Below are 19,674 nucleotides of genomic sequence, written 5' to 3'. Positions count from 1 at the left end.
TAAATAGGACAATTGCACATCCTTTCTTTCTAGCTCTACAATTCTGTGATTCACTTCGTGCTCAATAAATATTTGTTGAATGAATAAATGAAGAGATGTGTATGCACATGGGCAATACACATTTTCTTAGCAAACTTACATATAAAAATAAGAGTATAATATACATTACATATTTGGTAAGCAAATGAATATTTCAGGCAAAGAAAATACCTAGATCTTCGGGAAATGGAAGGTAAAAACATACACCTGCACACACATATCAATAGCATTATTTTATAATTACACCAAATGCAAATAAAGTTAAAACACAACTGCTCTATATCACTGGATATTCTGTATCTAAACTATTCGCAGTATGCCTTAGAATGCTTTATTGGGACATAAGCCAGGCTCTCAGTAGGGCCACACTGGGCATTAATGCATGGTTCACATATGGTGCAGAAGGCTACACATCACACAGATATCAGGTGGCCACAGTTCCTCCATCTCTTCCTCATATACCAACGCCAATAAGGTGGGAGAGGGATGGTGAAGAGGGAACTAACCACGGGGCAGTCAGAAACCAGTAGGTCCCCTGAGCTGACTGCAAAGGGATACCAGGATCTGTATGAAACTCCACTGAAATATACTAGCATGCAAGCATCCCTGTGCCTGGTGTGTTACATATTTTAATCCATAGTATTTATTAAGTGCTCACTTTATGAATAATGATTACATACCTAGCATTGCACTGAACATTGTACGAGTATTTGCTCATTTCAATCTCTAAGTGAGGCTGTAAGACTGATGCTCTTTGCAGCCCCACTGCGGTGATGGGAAAGCAGAGGCTTAGAGAAGCTCACTCTTTGCCCCAGGCTACAGCCATTTGTGGGCAGCACCAATAGTAGAACCTCAGCCTGCAGATATGCACGAAATCTGAGCCTTCTGTTCCTCCACACCATCTGTTGGCCTGTGGCTCACAGGTAGACAGTACTGTTTCCTTGTCCCTTTAACAGAGTTGCCCAAGAAAGGGATTTCTTGGGACTCCTCCCACCAGAAGTGCACCTGTGAGCCCTCTGCTCTGATGACTCTCAAAGACCTCCATCCTCCCGCCTTTGGCTACAATGCATGATCGGGTTATTCATCCTTATGCCCATACATTAGCTAAACCCATTAACCTGACGCGACTCCACTGACGTCCCTTTGCAACAAGCAGCCCAACAGCCGATTTAACCGATATAGATTTATGGCTTAACGCTAGAGAGGAGGGAGTCAGAAGGGGGGGAGGGCACGGGCACTCCCTCCTTCCCAATGCTGATGGGCAGCCAGCTATCCTCTCCTCCAGCAATTACTGACACTAATTAGCAGCTTACTACAGATCTGAGAGAAGAGGCTGATACTGGCGCAATCCCTGCCTACCACATTCTGAGTGCAGTCAGAGTCTTCGGGAAAGGCTCTTGTCAAGGACCTGTCTGGGAGGCACTTGGCAGCTCAGAGACCAAGCAGATTGGAAGGGGTGGAGGGAGCATCTAGAAAATGGCCGCATAACCAGGGGCCATTCTGTTTCCCGCTTCCAGCTTTGGTCTGGCTGCTGCCTCCCTCGGCAGAGGCCCTGGGCTTCCATCATGAACGCTCTCATCGCAGGCATGCAGCTGGCTGCCAGTCATGGAGGCATATGGCTCAAATGCATGAAGCCAAGTCATTAGCCCTCTGACCCAATTATATGGATTATCACAAAGAACAAAGCAATGGGGATTCGGCCATTGCGCTGTTTTTCACTATAGGCAAGGGTTTTGAGAACCAGGTCTATTTTGCTCCCCCTCCCCCAAACATGCCTATTTTACATGATATGGAGGCATATCCAAGTTTACAAGACATAGTCAATGATGGCGGAAGAGGCTCTTTGTGGGTAGAGGGCAGATGTTTCTTTTTTTTTTTTTTAAGATTTTATTTATTTATTTATTTGACAGAGAGAGAGAGATCACAAGTAGGCAGGCAGGCAGGCAGAGGGAGAGGGAGAAGCAGGCTCCCTGCTGAGCATGGAGCCCAATGTGGGACTCGATCCCAGGACGTTGGGATCATGACCTGAGCCAAAGGCAGATGCTTAAGGACTGAGCCAGCCAGGCACCCCGAGGGCAAATATTTCTTAAAGGGAAGGTGCTGGAACAGTAGAAAGTGAGCTGGGCTAGTCAAGGGTCTAGTCTCGGTCCTGGCTATGTGTTATAAGACCTTGGGCAAGTCACATTTCCACTTGGAGACTCAGTGGCCACAGCTGTCTCTGTAAAATGAGGGGTTATCTTAATGATCATTAAGGTCTCTTCCAGTGTGCTCTTGGTTGATCATGCCCCAGGACCCTGTCATGATGGTGAAAAACTTACTGAAATAAACTCACAAAATAATATTAAAATCTAAAACAAGCCCTATTTTTATAGCAGATTTCTGTACAGGAGAATTATGAACATGTTTTCTTCACTTTATTTTTAACATCAAATTGAACTAAGAAAAAGATCTGATACCCTCAAATTTAAAAAGTGAATAAAATTGATTATATGACTTTGGATCCTTTGGTTAGAGAAGCAAAGAAGAAAAGGAAAAAAAAAGAAGGTATGAAATTATGATTGCCCACTGCAGCTATCTGCTGGATCATAAATGTTGTTGAATCTGTGTCATTTAGCAAAAATTACTGCAAAGAAAAAATACTGCAGGTTTAGTATCTTAATTATGTAGATTTTACATTCAATGAACTCTTGCCAAAATAAATTGCGTATATTATCTAAAAAGCAAATGTTAATTAAAACTATATCTTGATAGCGTGCTTGCTTCATGAGACATTCCGAGCATATGAGATTATATGGCACACATTAGCCATCATCAACTCAGACTGAAGGTTCGGGTCATTTCAATGATTCATGCGAAGCCAGACAGTGTTGGCTGGTACTGGCGTCTGAGAGCAGTGCCTCACATATTTATATAGAAGATGCAGCTTGATCCCAACTTATTTGTCCAGATGAGTGAGGTGTCTCTGCCTACTCCAGAGTCTCATAAATAGGACAGCTGACTTGAGTTCCCATTAATTAGCTGTTTAACACAAAGCTACCGAGTGATCACTGCATCCAGGGTATAAAAACACAATTCCCAGCAAAGAAATGAGACTGGGGTACAGACAGACAGAATTGGAGGTCACCATATTCATCACTTGTCTCTTTCCCTCTGCTGCCCTGAGCTTGGATGTCCCCAAGACCAGACCATCATCCATTCACCCTGATAGCTGGGTAATTGCATTCTTGAGCCATAGCATCTCGTCTTTTTTGAACATCTTCACTGCTGAGCACTGTATACAAAGAACAAGATCCAAATGCTGCAGAATTGATTCTTCTCCCCTCTCCAAGAGGCACTGCTCCAAAGCTAGTTTAATTATAGGTGTTTAGACGTACTGAGATGAATACCTAGGGAACAGCCGTTCCACAGCACTGCTCTGGCAAGCGTGTACTTTCTTTTCTATTTTTTTTTCCACTTCCCATTTTAACAGTCAACTCTGTGCTTAAGTGTTCTGTAATCAACAGAACACTAAAATGCCAAGTGTTAGGAAAAGGTCAGTGGAGGGTTTCAGACAGGAGCCTGGAGCCATATCATGGCCTCGAATGGCAAGGCTGTCATTTCCACTGGACTTCCAGGGTCAGTTAGCTTCTAGGTTCCTACCAATATATCCTCACAGAAACTCAGTATGTTCAACAAGCTGCTCTCTACCCGCCTCTAAGAATCATCAAAGAATGGCCTTTAAATGTTGGCCTACACCATGGACTTTAGAAAAGGAGTAGCAGGTACGGAGGCCAGGGGACCTGGGTTTGGATCTCAACACTACTTAGGAAATGTGTGATGGTAAGCCAGTCACTTCACTTCTTGGAGCTTCAGTCTCTGCCAAATGGGAGTGGCAGATGTGAGGCTTGATGGAAAGAGCAAATGTAGACACTTTGCACCGCACCAGATTCTTAGCAATACCTAGGAGCAGCTACAATTCATTTATTTGTCATCCATTTATCCAATCAACAGAGTGTTGACTTTGATAATTCAGAGTCAGATTTATGCACAAAGACATTTAGAAAAGAAAGGACTGCGGAGGGGGGATAGAGGATCCATGGAATGGATAACTACTACGTGGGTCTAATTTCCCCCAGGGGCAGTGCACAAGGTCAGAGGAGGAAGGGTACTAATAAAAGGATGCCTCCTCTCTCTGTGTGCTGGCCATATGCGTATTCTGTCTCAGGTCCCATTTCTGCCCTTCTCTACCTGTGACCCCCAAACTGGCATTTCTTATGTTCTTTTGTCTAGTAGCTTTTGCTTAGGTGATGTCAGTAGGGAGACCTGGTAGGATATTGCAAGGCAGGAAGAAGGAGAAGGAACTCACTTCCTGCTTCCGGTTTCTTTCAGCAACCTTCCAGCAGCAGCGGAAGCTAGGATCTCTGGCAACTTTGGCAGTTTCCTCCTCTATAGGGCAAAGCCTCTTCCTGAATCCCAGGACTGGAGCTGAGCAGCAACTCCACAGTCTCAGCACCAGCCGAATGGTGGCTGCTGAATTCCCGTGTCAGCCATGCAGTATTAGCTCAGCACCTGGATGTCCCAGCACAAGCCATGTGATGCCTTCTCTCTGGTTCCAGCATCGGCCTCAGCCAGCCTTTCTAACTGATTCCAGCATGGGCTGGTCTCCCTGGCCCTTCACAGTGAGGCTTAGCAGGAGGGGACTGCCAGGCACGAGACACATCACAGCTTTCCTTATGTTCACTCAAGCCTAGGTGTGGTAGCTACTGCCAACCTTACTAATCTCTGACCTACTCACCTTTTTCTTTTGTTCTTTCAACCTTTTGAACTATTTCATAACCAACCCCCTGTATCAGACCCCCTCTGCGTGAAATACCAAATATGGTTTGTCTTCTCCCGACTGGACCCTGCCCAATAGACAGCCTGCATATGTGAACATGAACACTGAAACCTGAGTGGGGGATTAAGAGGGTTGTGTGAAAAGTCAGTACCCTTTAATCCAATAATTCTACTGCAAATCTTAAAAATGACGTCAGCTAACTCCTATTCTTCCTTCAAGCTTCACTGATCTGTCACCTTCTCATAGAGGCTTTTCTGGCCTCTAAATCTAAATGACTCATCTGCCCATAGCAGCCTGAATCTTTCCTTTGTAGCATTCATCACAATTTACAATATCTAATTTTGTGATTCTGTTTGTCCTTCTCTCCATTACGTAAAAGCTCAATTAAGAGCAGAAAATGGGTCTGTTTGGTCACTGGTCTTTCCAGCACCTGGAAAAAGTCTTACCTTGTACGGTGCTTAAAAAATGTCTATTGAATGAATAAATGAATGACCAAAGATATTCATTGTGGTGTTGTTTATGCTTAATGAAAACTGTAAACAACCTAGATATTCACTATGATAAAAATAGGTAAGTATATGAAAAATCCACTTAGTGAGTCAACAGAACCGTGGCATTTAGCTTGATGTAAATGTTTTACAGGGCGCCTGGCTGGCTCGGTTGGAAGAGCCCACGACTCTGGATTGTGGGGTTGTGTTTGAGCCCCACATTGGGTGCAGAGATTACTTAAAAATAGTATCTTTTAAAAAAATGTAGTAAATGCTTTTCAAAGTGTGGCCTGTGAGCCACATGCCTGCAAATCATCTGAAATTATGATCAAAATTCAGATTCCCAGGCACCACTCTCACATTTTCATAAGCTCTTCAGGTGATTCTCATGCACCCTGACTCCTGGCAATCGCTGGTCCAACAAGCATTTATGCAGATGGCAGAGATTTCGCACCAACTTCAAAATGTATTTTATCTTGTTGATTGGGCAAAACAAAAGTAAAACCAACTAAATAAATTAAAAAAACAAACAAACAAGGACAACGATATAATTAAATTAGATAAACAGGTAGACATGTAGGAAGGTAAAAACAAAGAACTAATATAACAGCCTTTTTTAATCTTGGACAAAGAACTAGAAGGAAATACACCAACATGTTTTTCTTTGGGGAAAAAATGTTGCAAAATGTTGCAGAAAAAGTCTTCTTTTTTCTGATTTTCAGTATTTTCTGAATTTCTGATAATAAGCCTGTATTTTACAGTGGAAAAATACCAAACCAAATTATCTCTAAAAAGAAAAAAAAAAAAGAGAGATTCAGCAGATCACCTAGGCCAACAGAAAATGCCAGATCACAATCCCCCTCTCTTCCCCTCTGGGTGCCTTGGGCTGCTCCACCATCATTACTTGTCTCCCATAGGGCAGGTGATGTGATCAATTCCTTAAATCTTACCCCATCTACACTAAAACCAGAGCTTGGCGGCTGGTAAGCCATTGAAATTTCATACTTAAGACATCAAAGCTGGCAGCCTTGCTTTCAATTCCCCCCAGCTCATCTTCTTAGGAGAAAAATTTCTTGAAAGCACTTGATCCCTTGAAGTTATTGGGCACCACATTTAGCCAAAGCCTCGCTCAGGATGGAGAGGCAGACTCGGAGAAAGCCCACATGCAGTATATGAAAGGCTTGGGTGTGTGCATGACTCAGATCCGAAAGGGAGCCAAGCGGCCAATGAGCTCGGAGCTCCCGGAGTCCAACTCCCCACAGGCTGCACAATTATTGTCATGGGAGCAAGAGGGAAGATGGCATGTGTGGCAGGGGTTAATCTTGGGGGAGACCTCTGCGTAGCCGAGCCTGGAGCCTACCATTACCCAGAAATGGCATAATGGTGTGCTGTTAGGCTGTCTCCCAGGAGGAGAATTTTAGGTGAGCCCTTTGACATGCTTAAAATAGAGTCCGGCTCAGCTGGGCTGTGGGTTGGGGACGGTGCTTCCACCCTGCGGCCAGATCCTGAGCTGGCAGCTCTATGTGGAGACGCCAGGCCTTCTTCCTCGGTGCTCCATCAAGACAGTCACTCTCCCAGGCAGGTGAAAGAAAACGATCCCTATTTCCTATAACGTAATAGGCAAAAGTGCTCCCCGACAGTGGAATCTGGGCCATAACAGCCAAACCAGCCCCTCAGAGCAGGTGGTTTGATGGGCTCTGACAAACCCTCCCTGTCGTCAGCGGAGGCCGGTCCTCCTCCCTCCCAGACAACAGAATTACCATCTCGGTAGCAGCCCCAGCACCATCTCTTGGCTCCAGTCCTCCTGTGACTTTAATCCATCGTAACATAGGTCAACCTTCCCAAAGCCCAGATTTCAGCGGGTTCAAAACACCGAGAGCTATAGAATCAAAGATGAGCTTTACAGCCTGGCATCAAAGTCCTTTCATATTCTAGCTCCAGCCAATATTTCTGATTGTGTAATCCTAACAGTCAACATGCCCTGAGAGCTCACTACATACAAGGCAATATTCTTCAGGCTTTGAAAAAGTAGTTCATTTAGTTCTCGGAATAACCCTGGGAAAAAATAATAGTGAGATAGGAAACTGAGGCACGGGTCAAGGAACTTGCATAAGGTTATACAGCTAATAAGTGGGAGAGCCAGTGTTGGAAGCCAGCAGGGTGACTCCACAGCCCACACGTGTGTACCTGCTCCCCAGTCATCCCTAGGAGGGATGGTCCCCACCAGTGGGGCCAGTCTGAACACTCTTCTCTAAATGTGTCTGTCCTACCCCCCCATTCTCTCATGTTCCACTCCTTATGGACAAGCGTGATGTGTCAGTCCCCAGGCCCATGGCCAGATCTTAGTTTCCAGGCCATCCTCCCTTCTCTGCAGCGTAGGGCAGTCTTGGATGGAGTTGTCCCCATGGGAGCCCAGAGAGCCCTGAGGTTTGACTGAAGGCTTTAGGAACAGAGGCTTGGAGTCTATGCAATCTTGAAAGAGAAAGATTCATCCAGGCTCCTCACCTGTAAACTGGGGGGAATAATCCTGCCCCATACTGTCAGAATAGAAGTTAAATGAGAATCGGACATGAAGAGCTTTGAAAACTTCTGTGATCACATCTACCTTTGAACTCACACAGCACATTTTACTAATAACTTCTTTTTACCTTTACTATGGCCATTAGCATTCCATTACCCTGTTTCTAGCTGCACATTAAAGAGGCATGTACCTTGACAGGCGGGTTGTTTGGTATATTTTCTTTTAAAGACGGGAGGCCTTGGGTGCTCTGAAATCAGCTATCCATGTACTTCTGGGAACTCATCTGCTTAAAGTCTTTAGGTTAAAACCGAAATCAGGGGCCGACTCCAATTGCCCAGCGGTTCTCCTTCCTCCACCTTTTCCCCTTGTTCAGCACATGGACACTGCTTCACTTTCAAGACACCACTAAGGAGACAGTTTCCTACTATCCTGTAAGAATGGGATATGATTTTTTTTAACTGGGTTTACACTTTAAATGGGTGAATTGTAGGTTATGTGAATTATATCTCAATGAAGCTTTTTTTTTAAAGCACCTTCAATAAATAATGTGTGAACAAATGGGTGTGGCTATATTCCAATAAAACTCTATTTACATAAAAAAACGGATTTCAGACTTCATGCTAATCACACAAAGGTGGGTGAGGGGGTGACGGTATATTTGTAAGAGCCCAGGCTTTGCGGTAAGACAGACCTCATTTTGAATCCTGAGTCGTTCCATTCACTGCGTGCTATGCTTCCTGACACACACAGGCACCCAAACTGGTGGTTCCTCTCCCATTCCAGCACTATGGTTGAAGCCCCATGTTAAGGGCTGGGGATGTTGAGATGAAGAAGCCACCATCACTGCCCTCAAAGAGCTCCACACTCCCCTGGAGCTTATAGAAATGCACATTTGTATATATACATATATGGCCTCATGGGACAGGTAAACACAGGGGCTAGCAAAGCACGCAGTGTGGGGTGAGCGGCAGTCGGGGATGTCTTCCCAGAGACCAGGGTGAGCAAAGCTTGAGCTAAGCTTTGGAAGATAAAAGCACACAAACTCCACATCAGACAACCTAGGTTTGAATCCCCACTCTGCCCCCTATTTGCTGTGTGACCTTGACAAAGAAACATCACCTCTTCTGAGCTTCGGGGTCCACCTTCTCAGAAAAACGAGGTAATAAGTAATGCTTCACTTGTGAGATGGTTTTGAAATTTACAGGAGTCAATGGATAAAAGTATGAAGCTTAGAGGGAGTTTACAAACTGAGCTAGATGTCAGATTGGGGGTTCTTAATTAAAAATAAAAATTTAAAAAGTCTGTGAATCCCTACATACATATTGTGCGTTGGAAAGTGAGTTGGAAGTTGGAAGTGAGTAGTGAGTTGGAAGTTGTAGTTCCGTGTGAACACGTGTGCATACTTGTATCTTTATCGAACGCAGATCCATTTGAGGGAACGTCTTCCTGATGAAGGCCTGGGGAGGCCCAGCAGCCTGGACAGCTCCACACTGAGGCACACCCCCTCCCCACCACCAGCCTAATGTGGATTTATAGAGCTTGTTCCTGGTAAGTGCTTCAGGTGTACTATCCCCTTTATGACATTCCTACGTAGTTAGAAACAGGCAATATTATTTTCATTTTATCGACGCAGCTATTAAGGCTGAGAAGTGAGTTAGCTTGGACCGTGGAACTGGTAGGGCAGAAAGGGTCCTGAAGGTCATTTAGTCCGACCCTCATGCTGTGGCTATAATGCTCTCAATAGCATTTCTGCCAAGGTCTTATCCAGCTCATGTCTGGTTATTTTTAGGGACAGGGTGTTCAGTCCGTAAGACTTGGGAGAGCCTTTTCTGACAAGGCTAAACTAGAGTCTATCTGGGCTTTGACATCTGAGAAATCTGGGTTCAAAACTCAGCTTTACCATTCGCTAGCTGGGCAAATGATCAATCTCTTCAAGTCTCCCTATCCTCGCATATAAAATTAGAATGCAAGATATCTACTTTCTAGAGTCATTTTGGTGACTAAACAAATAAATGATAGCAAGGCTCTCTGGCAAATATAAAGCAACACACAGGTAAGTTGTCATTGGTTTCACTGTTATAATAAAGGTTTTTCATCTTGACAGGTATCATCATACATTGTTGTTGGACAATGAATTGGCACAACATTTAAATATACCCATTCCTTTTGAGCCACAAAATCTACTTCTAGGAATTTATTCTACAGATCTAAGTCCACATCTGTATAACGCACAGATATTATTCATCTGTATCATTAGTAAATTAAAAACACTAGAAATAATCTTAATGTCCTTCAGTAGGGAATTAATTAAATATATCACAATATAGCAATACAATGGAATACACTGTTGTATTATTAGGAGAATGAAGACTTTCTATATGTACACTGGTACGGATTAATCTTTAAGATAGATTCTTTAGCGGGAAAAGTAAACTACAGTACAATGTGTATGGACTGAACCACTGCAATGAGAAAGAAAAGTGAATGTAATATATTCACACACACATACACACATGGACTCTTAGACTGTATCTGGAAAAATCACATCTTGGGAAGGAAATCAGGGAACTGGCATCTTACTGCATGCATTTTGTACTGTTTTAATTGTTTTTACCAAGATATGTGTTCCTTTTATAGCAACAGAAATACAAGGACCCTAAAAATGCTGACTTTATTCCTAGACATTAAGTTCCAAAGGGTTGGAAGCACATCACTTTCCTCATCTCAAAAGACGGCCCCTCCATGCCACCAGGCCAATCCTCAGAACTGTGCTGTCTTTTCTCTCTTCCATCTGATTATCAACAACTCCTATCCCCTGTACTTTTCATATCAATCCAGAATCAGATTGCTTCTTGCCATTGTGCTGCTCCCTCCCTGGGCTGCCCCACTGTCAACTCTCACTCAGACCTCAGTACTACCCTCCCTACTGGTCTCTTGGTCTCCTCCCCACAGAGAAAGGAGCACTACTGAGCTTTTTAAAAACCTAAGTCAGATCAGGTCCACTGTCTACTAAAAACCCTCAAATAGCATAAATGTCCCTACCATAGCCCCAAAGGACTCACTTGGCCCCAGTCACTCCTCAAGGCCCATGTCCTAACTTCACTTCCCCTGCTCATTCTGTTCCATCCATATGGCCCCGTCATGTTCCTCAGACTCTCCCACCTGTGCACCAGCTTTGTCTTCAGCCTGGAAGGTACTGCCCTCACAGATCTATACGGCTCCCTCTCACATCCTTAAATGTCACCTTAGCTCTTCCTTCCCCACTTTTACAAAATAGCACCTCTCTGACTCTTTATTCCCTCATACTGCCTTGCTCTTCGACATGACAACATTCCCCGCCGGACACTATTTGTCCATCTGTTGGTGCAGCCTCATCTCTCCTATTAGACAGCAAACTTTGACATCATCCTCAGCAGATGGCACAGTGACAGGAACATGGAGTCCCCAATAAGTGCCTGTTGAGTTTAGTTGGACTGTTTACTAGTGTAATAAAATAAGACCTGGACCGGAATAAGGAGACCTGAACACTGGTTCTCCATCAGTCATGTCCTATGACATTAAGCAGTTCTTGTCACTTCTTTAAGGCCCACATGGTAGCAGAGGCTTCCAGCCCAGTATCTCTAGGCTCCTGGCAATTTCTGAAGTTGAAATAGCAGTGTCATTTTCAGTATTTCAAAGTGTCAGAAAGATTTTCCTAAAGCGTGTTCTATGGGATGCTAATATATGTTCCTCAACAAATAAAGAGCTCCAAGGTTAAAAACAAACAACAACAACACTTCAATTTTTAATGCACCAATGGGCTTATTTTCCACATTTATTTTTCCTCAGAATTTGTGTGTATGTACATGTGTGTTTGCATGCACATGTGGGTACATGTATGTAGTTCATCTCACAATATGAGAATTCAGCAGAATACATGTTGGAAAAGTCTGGACTAGGCAGATTCACAGTCACGACAAGGTCAGTGAGTGACACTAATTTCCTCACACTGACCAAAGGCAGTTACAAAAGTTTTTGATTTATGATACATGGAGAAAGAACTTAATCATGGCTTCAAACATGCAGACATGAAGCCCATGTCCTGCTTCTCACACCATTGTCCCTCCACTACTCCATTATACCCTGAAGGCTGTACTCCAGTCAAATGTGCAGCTCTCCAGATATTCCAGGCTGTTCTGTGACCCAGGGCTTTGTACCTTTTGTTGCCATTGATGGAAATTAACTCCCTCTCATTTTCTATCACCACTCTTTATTCATTTCTCAAAACTGAGCTTAAAAATGACCTCCTCTTGACTCCTTCTGTTTGACTCCTTTACATCTTCACTGTATCCCACACTTTCCTCTGTTATAACACCCCAAACAATAACATCACATAAAGCTTACATGTCTGTCTTCCTCATTGATGCTGAGGTCCTCAAAATCGTGGGCCCCAGGCCAGTCATCTTTGTAGCACATACCATAGGTCTGCCGTTAGGTAGATGGGGAAGGAGAGAAAGAAAGATAGAAGGAAGGAGAGAGGTAGGAAAAAAGGAAGGAGGAAGTCTGGAAATCATTGCATAAGGGAGAGAAAGGAACTAAAATAAGGAGAGAAAACAGAAGCTGGATAGAGTGCACAGCCTGAGAGCCTGATGTCTGTAGCAGCTTTTCCCCAAGGAACCACCATCCTATGAAATGTTCGTATTTGTTCCATGAAAAAAGTGTCCATGGACAAGCAAGTTGAGAAATGTACATCATGATTATACCCTTGTGGAAAAATATGACGCCCACAAGCATAATAAAAGATCTGAGAAGTTGCGTACAACAAATTTGAAATATCAAAAAATAAATAAATAACCTTTGCCTACCACCTTGCTCTTTACAAGGCAGTTTTATTATTCTCCCCATCAATTTGTATATTTATTCAGCAGTAACAGAGCACTGTTGATGAATCCACCACTTTGAAGGATACCCAGATGAACCATGAACCTCATGGACGGACTGTCTGATGGAAGAGAAAACAATTTGAAACTTGTTTGACTTTCATAACTACCCCGTAAGAATGATCAAATATTACAATGTCAATTTTACAGTCTTAATACACTGAAGGACAGAGTTTTACTGATAGAGAACTCTCACTTTGGAGTCAGGAGAGTGAGTTGCTGGATCTGCCACCTTCTCAGTGGAGGACACGGGGTGACTCACCTAAATTCTCCAAGCCTCAGTTTACTTATCTGATGGATAGTGATTATTGGTTCTTCTTCAAACAAATTAAAGGAGGTAATGTCAAGAGAACAAAAGTCCACGAAGCAGCTGACATGTACGGCCTCTTAATACGTGCCAGTTTTCATATTCTCATCATCATAAGTTTTCTTAATGTTATTATTAACAGTACTAGTGTTAGATATACTTAAGGTCACATGATTAATAAGTTTCAGGATGGGATTCAAAGCTATATCCTCTAAGACAAATATCTATGCACCTCCCATATGAAAAGTGGGCTGATAAACACAGAATCCAGGGGTGTGGAAGGAGGCTCTAGTGTCTATTCTAGTGTCTAGTGGTGATAGGGCCTTTCATCAAGATCCTTTACTCCCGGCTCTAAAAATTAACCCTTAAGCACCTGTCACAATTAGAAAAGTATGCCTTGAGTTGAGTCCCTCTCTCACTCTCTAGGTTTGCCCACCAGCTCTTATTCAGACCTCTGCAGTAACAGAAAGTCTTGGCCTTCTGTGTCATGAGAACCTCTTGGAGCCAGTGATTATATTCTGACAGGCCTCTAGGATGATTAACAACCAGCATTTCCAGCATGAAATGGGTCACACTTGAAATACATGCAAGTGATGTACAGAATTTATGATAACATTGCTCATCCTAAGCAAAGGGGCTGTGCCATTTTTATTCACTCACTCAACATTCATCAAGCCGCATTTATGTGTCAGGAACTGGGCTAGACACTGGGGCCACAGAGAACAGAACACAGAGCTTGCTCTCAGAGAGATTCAGACTAGAAAAATGCTCTCAAGTTCTCCAGGTAAGGATCTCCTTTTTTCATGGTTCTAAAGAATATACGTCATCTGCTCCAACTGTCATTTTCCAAAGGAGTAAACTGAGGCCCAAAGATGTAAAGTGACTCACCCAAGGACACAGGCAGGCTTGATTAGATGTCTTAAGCAAAGGTGTGATCCTTCACAGATAAAAAAATACAAATGCTCATAGGCTGATGATTATAAAGAGGTCTGGGGTTTCTCTAGGGCCTATCCTGATTTCCTTTTGACCTTGGACATGGAGCTTGGGGCTTGCTGATGAGTCTCAAGGCCGTCATACGCAATGTCCATTTCTGCTCCTTGACAAGAGCTCTTTAGGGTATTTAAAAATACATTACACAATGTGATGGCTGGAGCATATTCTCATGGATGGTTACACGGGAGTCACAGTCCCACTCCTTGCTCTGTCACCAAGACGGTATGATTGACCGCCTGGGTGTTAGTGACCCTGGGCCAAATCTCTTAATGTTCTTTCCTCCTCCACAGAATGGCGAAGACAATGGGAGTTCCCAGGCACACTGGTCCATTGTGAGGATGGATTGTTTCTCCGTGCCCATAAAACTCTCCGAGTTCCACTGAGAAAGGCACGACTATTATGATCCCCTCGAGAGTTCCCCTTCCTTGGTAACAAAAGTGAAATTGTACTTTATCTCATTAGCTACCCATTATATACTGGTCACCTACCAAGAACTTGTAAGATTTCACATGTAAATTAGCCTGGGCCAGCAGGCCAGCAGCCAAAACAGAATAAAAAGCGGGCGACGTAAGAGCCCTACTGAACTAGGTGTCCTGGGCGTTGGATTCTCAAATTGGCTCTGTCCCTTGCCTGGCTATGTAGCAAACTTCTGGACCTCTCTCCTGACCTCCCTGGCACTCAACACATGGAGATAATGATCCTATCCTTGTTTTCTGTGTTGCAGAATGGCCATGGGGCCCCCACAAGAAAACAGATATGAAGGCAATTTGTAAATAGCAAAGCCATATATAAACATCAGGTGTAACTACTACCGATGGTTTCTAGCTCAGAGAAAGCTTGTCTCAAAAGTTTGCAAGTCATGGGCTGAGATCTTGGGACATCAACTCTCCTCAAATAATGCCATGTGTAGGAGTTAGGTTCCCAGGCAAGCTGAGAGAATACTAGTTAGCCCCAAATTGTAAAAAAGTACAGGTAGAAAAGATACAATTTCTACTATACCCAATTGCCTTTGATAATTGAGTTTCTTGGGGAAAATGCATTCTGAATCCTAAGTCCCCCAGAAGACAGCTCTCTTTCCAGCAACTTTAAGTGGTAGGAGGTCACAAACTTGGAAACAAGACAGGTTGAATTCAAGTCCCCACTTCTGCCATTCTTTAGTTATGCGACTACAGAGAAATGAATGAGCCTCCCTGATCTTCAGTCTCCTCATCTGTGAAATGTGGACCATCATGACCACAGTGGGATGGTTAAATGAAGCTCAGCTAAGTACTATGCCCAGGGCAGTTCCCTTCCTGTACACAAAGAACTTGGCTGACTCTCTTCATTTGCATAAAGAAGGTACTTTTCCACAGCTCCACAGTAATCTCTCCTGAGGAGTCTGAGGTGCAGGGATAGAGGACAGCCACCCTATGGGGTGAGAGGCCTGGCCTCAGTCTCCCTCGTTGGCTCTACCTATGGGTAAGTGAATTGTAATCATAAGGTTCAAAGGAACCATACATGGAGACCAGAGTCACCTCCTCATTCAACAGGAGCAAACCAGTAGAAAAAATTCTCTACTGTGGTGAAACTATTCTGTATGATACCATAATGGTGGATATATATCATTATACATTTACCCAAAGCCACAGAATGTACAAGACTGAGAGTGAACCCTAATGTACACTACCGATTCGGGGTGATAATGATGGGTCATTGTAGGTTTATCAGTATAATAAGCGCACCACTCTGGATGCTTGGGTGGCTCATTGGTTAAGCAGCTGACTTCAGCTCAGGTCATGATCCCAGGGTCCTGGAATCAAGTCCCACATCGGGCTCCTTGCTCAGCAGGGAGCCTGCTTCTCCCTCTGCCTGCAGCTCCCCCTGCTTGTGTGCTCTCTCTCTCTCTGACAAATAAATAAATAAGATCTTAAAAAAAAATAAGTGCACCACTCTGGTGGGGGATATTGATAATGGGGTGGGCTACGCAAGTATGGGGCCGGGGATAGAGAGGAAATCTCTATACCTTCTGTTCAGTTTTGCTCTGAACCTAAAACTGCTTTAAAGAATAAAGTCTTTAAAAAAATTCTCTAGTGGCAATGAAGGCGCAGACCATAAACTATCAATTCAATTCCTTCAGTAAATCACATTTCATTCTGATCCTCAGTGGCCTGTAAGTCAGGGCTTACCAACTTAAAACTTAACAACAAACTTGAAGTTACGTTCCTATGATACATTTGATTTAGGCTTCCAAAATGGTCATTAGAATTATCTCTTCATTGGGAAGACTAGTAACTGTTAAAGAACTTTTTTTTTTTTTTTTTTTTTTGCTTTTTCCCCAACATGGTGCAAACTTTCAAACATACAGAAATTTCTATAATGAACACCCATATACTGCTTAACATTGTACTCTACTTATTTTATCACATATCTAACCATCTATCCATTTCTGTTGCCATTCATCAGTTCATCTTATTTTTCATGCATTTTAAATTAAATTGAAGACATCTGTGCATTTTCTCCCTAAACACTTTAGCATGAATATCATTATCTAGAGTTCAACATTTGTTTCTTTTGTTTAACATTTGTTATTTGTTTTCTTTGGAGGTAGAGGTTAGATACAGTGGAAGGCATGAATCTTATGTGAACTTTCACGCTAAGTTGTGACAAATGCATATGCTTGTCTAAGCAAAGCTCTTACTGAGATTTGAAACATTGCCATTGCCCCCCCGGAAGTCCATTCCCATTCAGACTCCAGAGACAGCCACTTTTCCTTTTTTTTCCCCCATGATAGGTTTTTCCTATTCTAGAACTTCATATAAATTGGATCAAACAGTATGTACTTTTTTGTGTAAGGCTTCTTTTACTCAGCATGTTTTTGAGATTCACCCATGATATTGTGTGTATCAATAAGTCATTCCTTTTTATTGCTGATCAGTATTCATTTGTATAAATATACCACTGTTTGATTGTCTATTTCTTATTCATGGACACCTGGCTATTTCCAGTTTGGGGCTGGACTGAGTAAGTCTGCTATGAGTATTCTGATAAAAGTCTTTCATAGGTATGTGTTTTCCTTCTCTATGATAGAGTTGCAGATCTGCTGGGTCATAGGTTAGGTGTGTGTTCAATTTTATAAGAAACTAACAAGCCCTTTTCCAATGTAAATATACCATTTTGCACTCCCACCAATGATATATGGGAGCAGTAGGAGCTCCACGCCCTTGTCAACAATTGGGGTTATCAGTCTTTTTAATTTTAGCCATTTTTGTGGTGTATTGTATTATCTCATTGTGTGAAAATGGATTTTTAAAAGACAAAGTTATCTGAAAATAATTTAAATGAAACATCTACGAGCCACAGAATATTTCAGGGAGTTATATTTCTAGTTGTATTATTTTTGGATGTGTAGTGAACTGGAGGGTTAAGAGCAAGAGAAGCTGCATTCTGACATTGTCAAAACACTGAGATAATAATAAGTATAGCTGATATAATATGCTTCTGTTCCAGGGACGCTTCTAAGCTCTTTACATGCATAAAACCCCAGTAACTAGCATAGACTGAGTGGTTACTATGTGCTAAGCACCTAGCACTTTACTGATCTAATTTAATCTTCTCTACAACTCTGCTGAGTCAGTATCGCATGCCATTCTCCATAGATGAAGAATCTGACTTGCCTGACACCAGTGCATGAACAGGGGCGAGGATCTGAACCGATGTTGGTCTAACTCTGTGACCCACGCTCAGAGGGGACACGGCACCACACTGCCTCAGTGCTGCATGGTCACCCAGAGACAGAAGACATCATGTCACGGATCCTTTTCTCTGCATTTGGCTCAAATTTGCCAAGCCTCTTTAAAGTTTTCACCTGAGCAAACTGTACGGCAGGGGTATGACTTTTGCAGGCTCAGCACTCTGCCAGAGAGAGGAAACAAAACTCCTGTGACCCAGGAAGCAACGAGTCTGTCTCCCCTAAGGCAAGTCATTTCTGGCTGTTTCAATTTCAGTCACTTAGTAACTTCTGAGACTCAACCTCCGTTCCTTCTCTGGAAGTTAACTCGAGGCCTCATTGAGATATACATCTCCTGCAGCCAGCTTCAGGCCCTGTGCTGACTAACGTCTGCCACAGAGGCTCATTAGTGAGGCAGCTCAACACTTGGCACAGCACAGCTAGTCTTGCTTGGGAGGCAGGGCCGGGAGCATCTCTTCTGGAGTCAAAGGGACCTGCAGTTGACTTCTGACTCTATCACATCCTAGCTGTGTTGCATCTGGGTAAATTGTGTTATCTCGCTAAGACTCACTTTCTGTATCTGTAAAATGGGCATAATGATCTCAGTAAATGTATCATGGAGCTCTTGTGAGGATTAATCAAGATAATGACTAAAATATTCACCACAGTTCATGAACTGGTGCTTAAGAGATGTCCAGTATCATTATGGTGATTGTTTACTGGTGTCTGTCTTCATTGGAGATGATTATCAAATGAATTAGTGTCACTGCCAGGGTAGTGAGTATCTATAGGTCAATGGTAGGAGAAGAAGAAAAAGAGAATAAACATTTATTCAATACCAACTAAATGCTGGAATACCTTCATTAAGACTGGGAAGGTAGTCAATCCCATTTTACAGATGAGGAAAGCAAGTCACAAAGTGGTTAAGTAACATTGCCAAGGGCAATAAGGGGTCACAGGATCACCACCAGAAAAAAAAATGTGTAAAAAACTCCCCTAGGCAGGTGCTGGTCAGGCTGTCCATGGCTGCTGGAAATGCTGGGGACTGACTCTGTTTGACTTGGCAGGTGGGAGCAGGAAACTTAAAACAGATCTCAATTTTTACAGTAGATAGAACATAGCATTGAAGAAAGATATAAAAAGAAAAGGATGGGCTCAATTGTTGAAAGACCTGCTTTTAATCTCAGGCTTCATATATTTCCTGAAGTGTGACCTTGGAACAGTTACTTGGTCATCCTGAGTTGTGCCTTCCACTTCCTCTTTCCTGAGTTGATTTTCTTATCTAGAAAATGGGCACATTTTGGAGGGTCACAAAGGCAACTACATAGTGAAATGCAAAGCCCTATAAGCAGGTTATTTCAAAGAAAATAGGAGCCCTTGAATAAATCATCAGCCTTAAGAATGGAAGGCTCACACCGTGTCGTAAGTACCAGTGTGGTCCTACTGATATATACCATCTGGAATCAGTCTTGATTGCAACTATATTTCACATGCATTTAAAACCCTGCACTGAGCATTCATCAAATGCCTCCCGATGTCCTAAGAAATTTGCCCTGCCCTCAAGAAGCTCCCAAGGCAACAGAGAAGACAGATTTGAGAACAGATACCTCAGCAGCAATGTGACATGTTCAATAATCGAGTACTTCTCATCTTAAAACTACTGGGGGAGGTAGGCGTGCAAAGTGCTTTTATCTCTACTGCAAAAGAAAAGGCTGAAGGTCAGAAAGGTCCTGTGCCCTGCCCAGAGTTACACAAACAGTGAGAAATGGAGCCCAAACATCTCTAACTCTAAATCTACAGTATCTCATGCAAAGGGATTTCTGGGACAGGAGGAGTTGATTAATTCTGCTTACCTCAACTCACAGCTAGAGGCCCAGAATGTTCT

Source organism: Mirounga leonina, unplaced genomic scaffold (genome assembly GCF_011800145.1).
Source record: "Mirounga leonina isolate KUSES-001 unplaced genomic scaffold, KU_Mleo_1.0 Mir_173, whole genome shotgun sequence".
Lineage (NCBI taxonomy): Eukaryota > Metazoa > Chordata > Mammalia > Carnivora > Phocidae > Mirounga > Mirounga leonina.
This window is presented reverse-complemented; position numbering follows the sequence as displayed.